Source organism: Lonchura striata, chromosome 7 (genome assembly GCF_046129695.1).
Source record: "Lonchura striata isolate bLonStr1 chromosome 7, bLonStr1.mat, whole genome shotgun sequence".
In the NCBI taxonomy this organism is placed as follows: Eukaryota; Metazoa; Chordata; class Aves; order Passeriformes; family Estrildidae; genus Lonchura; species Lonchura striata.
The window spans coordinates 31,523,331-31,530,830 of record NC_134609.1 but is presented as its reverse complement, the minus strand read 5'-3'; the positions used below and the strand labels follow the sequence as shown (position 1 = coordinate 31,530,830).

The following is a 7,500-nucleotide window of genomic DNA, read 5'->3' as shown; positions in this document are numbered from 1 at the left end:
CCTGAGTTAAGCCTAAAGAAATATGCACCACCAGTGGAGAGCAATGCTAATGTTTAACTAGCTGAAATAGCTGTTTGCTTAGTGGGGAATGTGAGGTATCTGACAGAAGGGACATCTCTCTTATTAGTAATCAAATAGGGCTGACCAGTTGTTGCCATCACTCTGGGATTGTGTCAGGCAATTGAGAACAAGTTCACCGCTTTATAGAAGTCCAAGTACAAAAAAATCAATATAATTATATTTGTCTTTAGTGTTTTAGCTATGGAAATCATATCGTGCTGGGTTGTTGCCTCGCGAGCTGGATTTATTTCTGCTTTATTGGCTAAAAAATAGTTGGAAGTGGAGGAATCTTGGCGGCGTAGTGAATGCAAGGCAGCGTGTTACAGCTTTTATTATTGGATTACGGGCATGTTCATTGTGCAGAGTTCTTTTTGGAGAGATGTGTGACTTTTGCAGATGTAAATGGTGAATTGCATTAAAGTGTGACTGCAGCAGAATGCGAGGAAAATTAACCAGGAATGAAAATTAGAATAATATTTTGCTTTTCTGTGCTTGGTCAGACTCTGATTCAGAGCTGTGGAGCCTTTCATGCCTCTGGAGTGTCCAGTGCAAAATGCAGGAGGAGTTGATGTTTGTGGTCCTTGCACGTGCCAGGACGTGGCGAAACATCACCTTTTTAGGGATTCTGATGGTACTTCCATAATAACATCCTGGAGTTGCTGGGAGATAATTTGTATCAGTCGTGTGAAGGGTTATCCTGGCAGAACTGAGCCAAGCTACCCAACACCAGTGCTTTTATACCTCCCCCAAACTATCAGAACTAGGGGATCATTTGATATTCCAGCAGCATGAGAAGAGATAAAAAAAAATCAGAAAACATTTGGTTAATGGGTTTATCATGTTTATTTGAATAAGGAAGATTGAAACTCCATTTATGCCTAGCATAAATGCTTTAGTGAACTTAATTATTGATGAAAAATCTGCTGTGCTTCTAAATTTAAAGATAGGGCAATTTTATGGCAATGTTAATCACCTTCTGCATTAGGAATTTTCAAGATTTGGGCTTTATGGGGATGGCATGGATTTTAGCCTCCTAAAGAGAGTTGTCACTTCTCATGGCAGAGAATCTGGAGCTCGGCAGAGGCCGGAGTGGCCTCTCCAGCCGGGCTTTTGAAGGACTGTGGGATGTGATGTTTGCTCCCAGCAAATTGCAGCAAACCTAGGAGGGAAGTGTGGCCAGGAGGAAGCTCTGGAGGAGGGGTTCCAGCCCTCTGGAAGCGCCGAGGAGGATTTGAAATCCCCGATATTTACATTCGCTCGACCCATGTGCTCGGAGCCTGGTGCCTAAATTTGTTGTCAGGGTTGGGTTTCAGGCTTGCATTTCCCCCTTGAGCATCCCGGAACAACCTTTCCCCATCACATTTGGGGGTCAATTTACAGTTTCCCATAGGAAGTGGAGTCGCTTGGGTAGTTGGCTTAAAAAGAAAAAAAAGAATTATATCCAATATGCTTCGCTAGATCCTTTTGTCCTTCGGATACATTTAGCAGCTTTTGACCAGATAAGGCATATTTGTCCTCAGGATATGAACCAATAATTCAATCCTGAATTGAGATCTATGGCCACCCATTTCTTCCAGCCCACACTAGGAGACTCCGTGATAGTCGGAACTGTTTATGCGCTGGGATTAAAAAAGCCCAAAAAACAGAAGGGAAAAAACCCCTTACGCACCCCAGGAGTAATAATTTATTAGCAGTGCTGATATTTAAAATAAACTTGTGTAATTCTATGTTTGAATCCTGCAGTGGGCTGGAAATGTAAAAGCCAAACCCGAGGCCTTGGAAGCGGTTTTTGGTGTCAGGAGCCTCCGCGACCTTTTAATTCACTGGGAATTTTTATTTATGTCGCCGGGATGTTTCTCACGGAGCACGGCTGAGCGGGGAGGCTTTTATTACTGTACACATTTAAGTATCTGCTGGCATTTCGGGGCCGCTCCTCCAGCACAGTACCTCACGTGTTAAAGAACAAACCCACCGTAAATTGCAGTGCAGTCAGTAAAAAGATGCCACAGAAAAAGTGTCCCTGGGAAATTAGATTGACCCAAAGAAAAGCAAATAAAAGAAAGGAAAAGGCCCATATTTTCTTTGCGGTGTTGCTGAAAAGGATGGGAGTATCATTTTCATAGTGGAATAATGTTTTCTGGGAAAACACAAAAGCAGATGTTCCTCATTAGGAACACCCATTGTCTACATATCACAACTATGAACAGATAAATCTCTCCTATTTCACCCATACATTCCAAGGGCTGCAAATGATTACAGGATGCCGCTGGAGCTGCTAAACCAAAACCACACTCTGGGCTGGAACCGCTGCTCCGTGCCACCAGCAGATACTTCACTGGGGAGGGATGGAAGTTCCTGCCCGGAGCCGGAGCCTTGGCTCCTGGCTGCCTCCCGGGGCGTCCCGCGGGCCGGGCTCCCGCGGGTGCCGCTGGCGGAGCAGAGGGGCTCCAGATGGCACCAGCACGGCCCCGCCGCTCGCTGGCATCTCCGTGGGCAGCCAACGCCCCCCTCCCCAGTAAATCTGGCATTATTCTATAGACTTCAGGAGACTTATCATTCCAAGTGTGTCCTACTTTCCTGTATGGGAGCCAGACATCTGCTTATCCCATTTCTTTCATACGGAGTTTGGAATAGCTGTAGTTTGGGGGAATAAAAAGTTTTGTCATATATAACAGCTGTTACAAAATTTCAATCCCGTAGGCTCTTGAAATACCTTTTGCCTGACCTCAGATTTGGGAGATAATTGACATTTCTTTTAGCCACCCCCCCACACACACCCCTTCTTAACCTTTCCCTGGATGAAATTTCAGATTGATTTTCCCTAAACCACTTGGTTGTTCCAGCTTTTTTTTTATTATAATATTTATTTATTTATTTATTTATTTATCTATTTATTTATCTATTTATTTATTTATCTATATATATATATATATATTTATTTATTTATCTATTTATCTATTCATCTATTTATCTATTTATTTATTTATTTATTTTTACCGCCGGCTCGCCGGTGCAGCGCTTTAATTCCTCCCTACTCCAAGTTTACACCTCTGTCGGGTTGGCGGTTGGAGGGCGAGGGGGGTTTTGTTTTTTGTTGTTTTTTTTTTTTTTTTCGTCAGCAGCGTTTCCTTTCACTTCCCGTCACAAAGGTGAGAGCCGCTGACCTTTGCTGGCAGTCCCGGCCGCTGAATTATTCATGTGATTGACTTTTTGTCAGTGCACACAGTTGTGCTCTGGGACATTTTATTCATTTACCTCATTTAAAGCGCCTTTCTGCACCTGTTCAAGTATTAATATCATGTAATTTGGGCCTAATGCCGATTTTGCTGAACACTCATTATATTTTTTATTAGCTATATTTCCAAACGATTATGTATGATTATTACCAAGCCTTACAAACAGCAATGGGTTATTCCCTAGACCTTTACATCTTCTTGTCAGGTTGTTTTCAGAAGCAAGGAGGATAAACATTTGACCAGTCCCAATGTTTTTATTCCTACTCCATATCCAACCAGAGAACTTAAAGCTTTTTCCCTTATGGCTTTGCGAAAGCATGATTAAATCCAACTCTGCAGAAGCTGTACAAATGCCAGCATTTATAAGGTCAACGCTTTTGTTAAAAATGCTATGTAAATGAGGATCTGCAAAAAGGGACATTAAATAAAATTAAATTCATTGTCTTCTTTAATGTCATTTACATTTTGGCTAAGCCCTGGCCTGTCAAGGAGGATTTTTAAAATAATTTTAATTACACATCATTTAGGGATCCAAGGTTTTCTATTCAGTAGCATTTGGATAACCTGCAAAATGGTGACTGTTTATTAACTTCTTAAATGACAACTTGTCATTTCATCTGCATAATGCAATGAAAACAGAGCAGTTTGGTGTCATTTTTTTTTTTTATTTATTTAATTCTTATTTTTCTTTAAGATGTTCACCAAACTGCTGGAAGAACAGACCTTAAAATAGCTCAGCTGCTCTTTTGCTTTCAGCATCCTATTGGCGCTACCAAGTTCAGAGTATATTAAAAAATTACGACTTTCCTGGGTAACCAGTTCTGGAAAAAATTGCCATCAGGAACCCGACATTGATTTTTTTTCCTCCTTAAGAAGGTGGTTTATTGTAGATTAATGGGTTTAGCTGCGAGGGATCTGTTTGCAGACAGGGGCAGCTGGATTGGGGCTCGAGGCGCGCAGGTACGAACACCTCTCACCTGTTCAAACGAGGACACGGCACACGCCGGGGCTTCAAACGTGCATAAAAACAGAGCAAAAAATGACAAACCAAAGCCATCTCTGTAATTCAGCCCCGCCGAGCTCCCCCACACCCCAGAACCAGGACTTTGGATGTGCTTCCTCCTCCCTTTGGCTTTCTTTCCCTCGGGTCATCTGAGTCTCACAGCATTTTTACATCGCTCCCTGGTTATCCCTGCTGCTCACCGCAGCCCAGGAAATCCTGGGAATACCTGGGATGCTGGGATGCGCTGGGGGACGGCTTCCAGAGCATTGTTCCCCAGGAAATCCCAAACGTGCCGGGTGAGACTCCTGCACCGCTTCCCTCCCTGTCTAATACTTGATTATTTGAAGCCCAAAGCATTGCACGGCTCTAGGAGGAGGGAATAATAAAATCCCGTGCTTTTGTGAGAGAGGAAAAGGGGGGGAAGGGATTTAAGCAAAGCTGTCAAAAACTATACTCCAGGAGGGACCCTGATACAAACCATCCCGGGCTTCTGCTGCAGCCTTATCAGGTGAAAAGCAAAGATACTGCCAGAGCCTGTAATTTTGTTAGGATGCCTTTGATGAATTGGATTAGGTTATGGAAAAATCTTTCAAACTCGGAGTTCTGGTACGTGAGCTTCCAGGAAGTAAATAATTACCCTCAGACAGCAGATAATTAAAAAAAACAACCTGTGAAACACAAAGTGGTAGAAATGGGTTTAACAAGGCTCCGTTGCTAACGCGGGGAGATTTCGGGGGGCCGGGGGTAGGAGCAGCCCCGGTGTTGGGTTACTCGCAGGGCTGAGGAGGGAGCGCTGTGCCGGGCTGGAGGAGGTGGAAATTCCAGGCTGGGAGGATGGAAATTGTCACCGGGGATGCCAGGGGGTGATTGACGTGCGGGGCGAGGGGAAGGGGACGCGGGGAGCTCACCCTGCGCTTGGCAGCCCCGGCGGAGCTCAGGAAAATGAGAGCCATTGACGGGTCCCGCTGCCGGCCGAGCAGCTCCGCCGCTTGTTTATCTTTACAGCAAATCTCGCAAAAACGGTTGTGGTCAAACCTGTACAGCACAACCTTATACTGGCATTATTAATGCCCTGTTAAAATAAAGATGTAACTGGAAAGGCAAAAAAAAAAAAAAAAGCTGGAGCTGGGGAATTTTACAGGCTGAGGGGCACTCTGGGCTTTACGAGATGTGAGTTTGCTGTTAACTGTTTTGGTTCTTTAATGTTTTAAGCCGAGGGAAACTTGCTGGTTCCTCTGTGTATCAGCTCAGCTCTACCAGAACATAGCTGGCTCCGTTCTAGGTTTTATTTTGCTATTGAACAAACTCTCCTTATTTCTCCAAGATGGAAAATATCCAGAGTGTAAACAGCGTTTGTTCGGGAGAAAGGGAAGGTGTTTGTTCCACAGGGGTTGGAGATCTCCAGGTGGCGAGGCTGGAGGCAAATTTAAAAAAAAAACCTAATAAATAATAATAATTATTATTAAAAAATTCTGTCGTACTTTGAGCAAAATAAAAGTTTAACAGCCAGAAAAACGACAGGGAGCCCATGGTGGCGTGGCACCCGTGCCACGGGGAGCAAACTGCAGCATCCGCGCGCGGCGGCGGCAGCGGCGAGGATAGCGCCGTGTTTTCCCAATAATTCACTAGGAAATGAGTTTAACATGTGTGGAAAGGAAGGGGCTTACATTTGTGTTGTTGTAAGACATGTAGCATAGGCCCAGCTAGCGGAAGGAGTCGGCTCCAGCTTGTCTCTCGTGAAAGACGAAACACGGTTACACATCTGGTGAGAAAGAGCAGTTCATTTGCCCAGACAGCTCGCTCTGCAGCCGCTGAAAGGAGCTATTTTGACAGAAACAAAGCCATGGGGGCTGGGGCAAGCGATTAGCGGGATCCTGCTCGCTCAAAAACTCCTTGGCCTTAATGATAAAGAAATAGAAAAGGAAATAAAGAAACCTGGCCTAAGCCTCCAGCGGTGTTTAAGGAGGCTTTGGGAAAGTAGCAATACAAACAAGGGCTTCCATGTCAAATTCCCGCTGCACTTGGTAAAAGTTTCTAAGGAAAAAAAGGTTGGAAGAATAGCAGAACAAAAATTAACCTGGAAGCTGAAGGAGTTATTAAAAAGCAAAGGTCCAGCCACGCTTCTGGGATAAGCTCATTTTCCTGAGACATGTGCAGGAGAAGAAGTTAATTTGACAGCATGGAGGGTGTGGTGCTCTCATTTAAAAGGTGAATTCACCACTGAAAATCTTCACCACACACTTGGTTTGCTCCCTGGCCCCGTGGCTGCACGGAACCTTCAGTTTGGTTGTAAAGCAAACAAGGAGCCCTATCAAAAAGCCCAATCTGGACAAAAAAAATCCCAATCCTCTCGCTGAAGAGAGGTTATTAATGCACAAAGGAGAGATGTGAGTGTCCTTTCTTTTGAATAACAACCAATAAAATTGAATTGGTCTTGGTATTGTGTGGATTGTCAGGAATGCTCTTTACCAATCCAAATTTGATTAGGATTTCCTCTTTATATTTGTGCAGTTCTTCTGTGCTTCACGAGATGCTGGTGGGCAGCGAGCTGCCTGTGCTAATCCAAACAGGCTTGTTAAGCCATGGAGGGATCCAGCAGGGGCTGTCCTGCTGGACACAAACAGTTCAGTAGCTGGAGGTGCAAAGAGATTTAGGGAGCGACCCCAGAGTTCTGCTCCAGCCTCCCACTTCTTCCCAGGGTGGTCATGGCTGGGTGTCTGCTGGTCACTGGGCTCCACAGGGATGAAGGAAAGTCAATGATAGGAAAAAGCACCACCAAAACTTTGATTCTTTCTTTTGGAGGTGGTTTTTAGACCTGGGAAGATGTCCTGGCTTGGGTAGTGCATGATCTCTGTGAATTATGCCATCAATACTTATAGAGATTACTTTTCTCTCATTTTTTTTTTTTTTTTTAATTCTATAATCCTGAATAACTCTGTGTTTGGTGGGGGAGTTTCCATCTTCCACTACTTCTAGAAATCCAAGGACAATTTTACCATGTTTGATTTGTAGCTACCTTGAGTTTTTGTCCGGGTTTTGTTCCTACATTCTCATCCTCTGTGTATCCAGGTGCTGGAAATGATCCATCTTTTCTTTAGCAGCATTAACTCCTGGAGTTTCCTACAGCACCCTCCTTTTTAGTGACTGACTGCTGTAATTTTATCTGTGTCTGTTTTCCAAACCACATAACTTGGAAATAAT

General features: G+C 44.1%; 1 protein-coding gene across 6 annotated transcripts in view; it reads left to right on the top strand.

Moving 5' to 3' along the window:
* The window catches only part of EBF3 (EBF transcription factor 3), a 130,197-nt gene that overhangs the window by 15,375 nt on the left and 107,322 nt on the right, over positions 1-7,500 (top strand). The gene's annotated exons all lie outside the window — the stretch shown is intronic.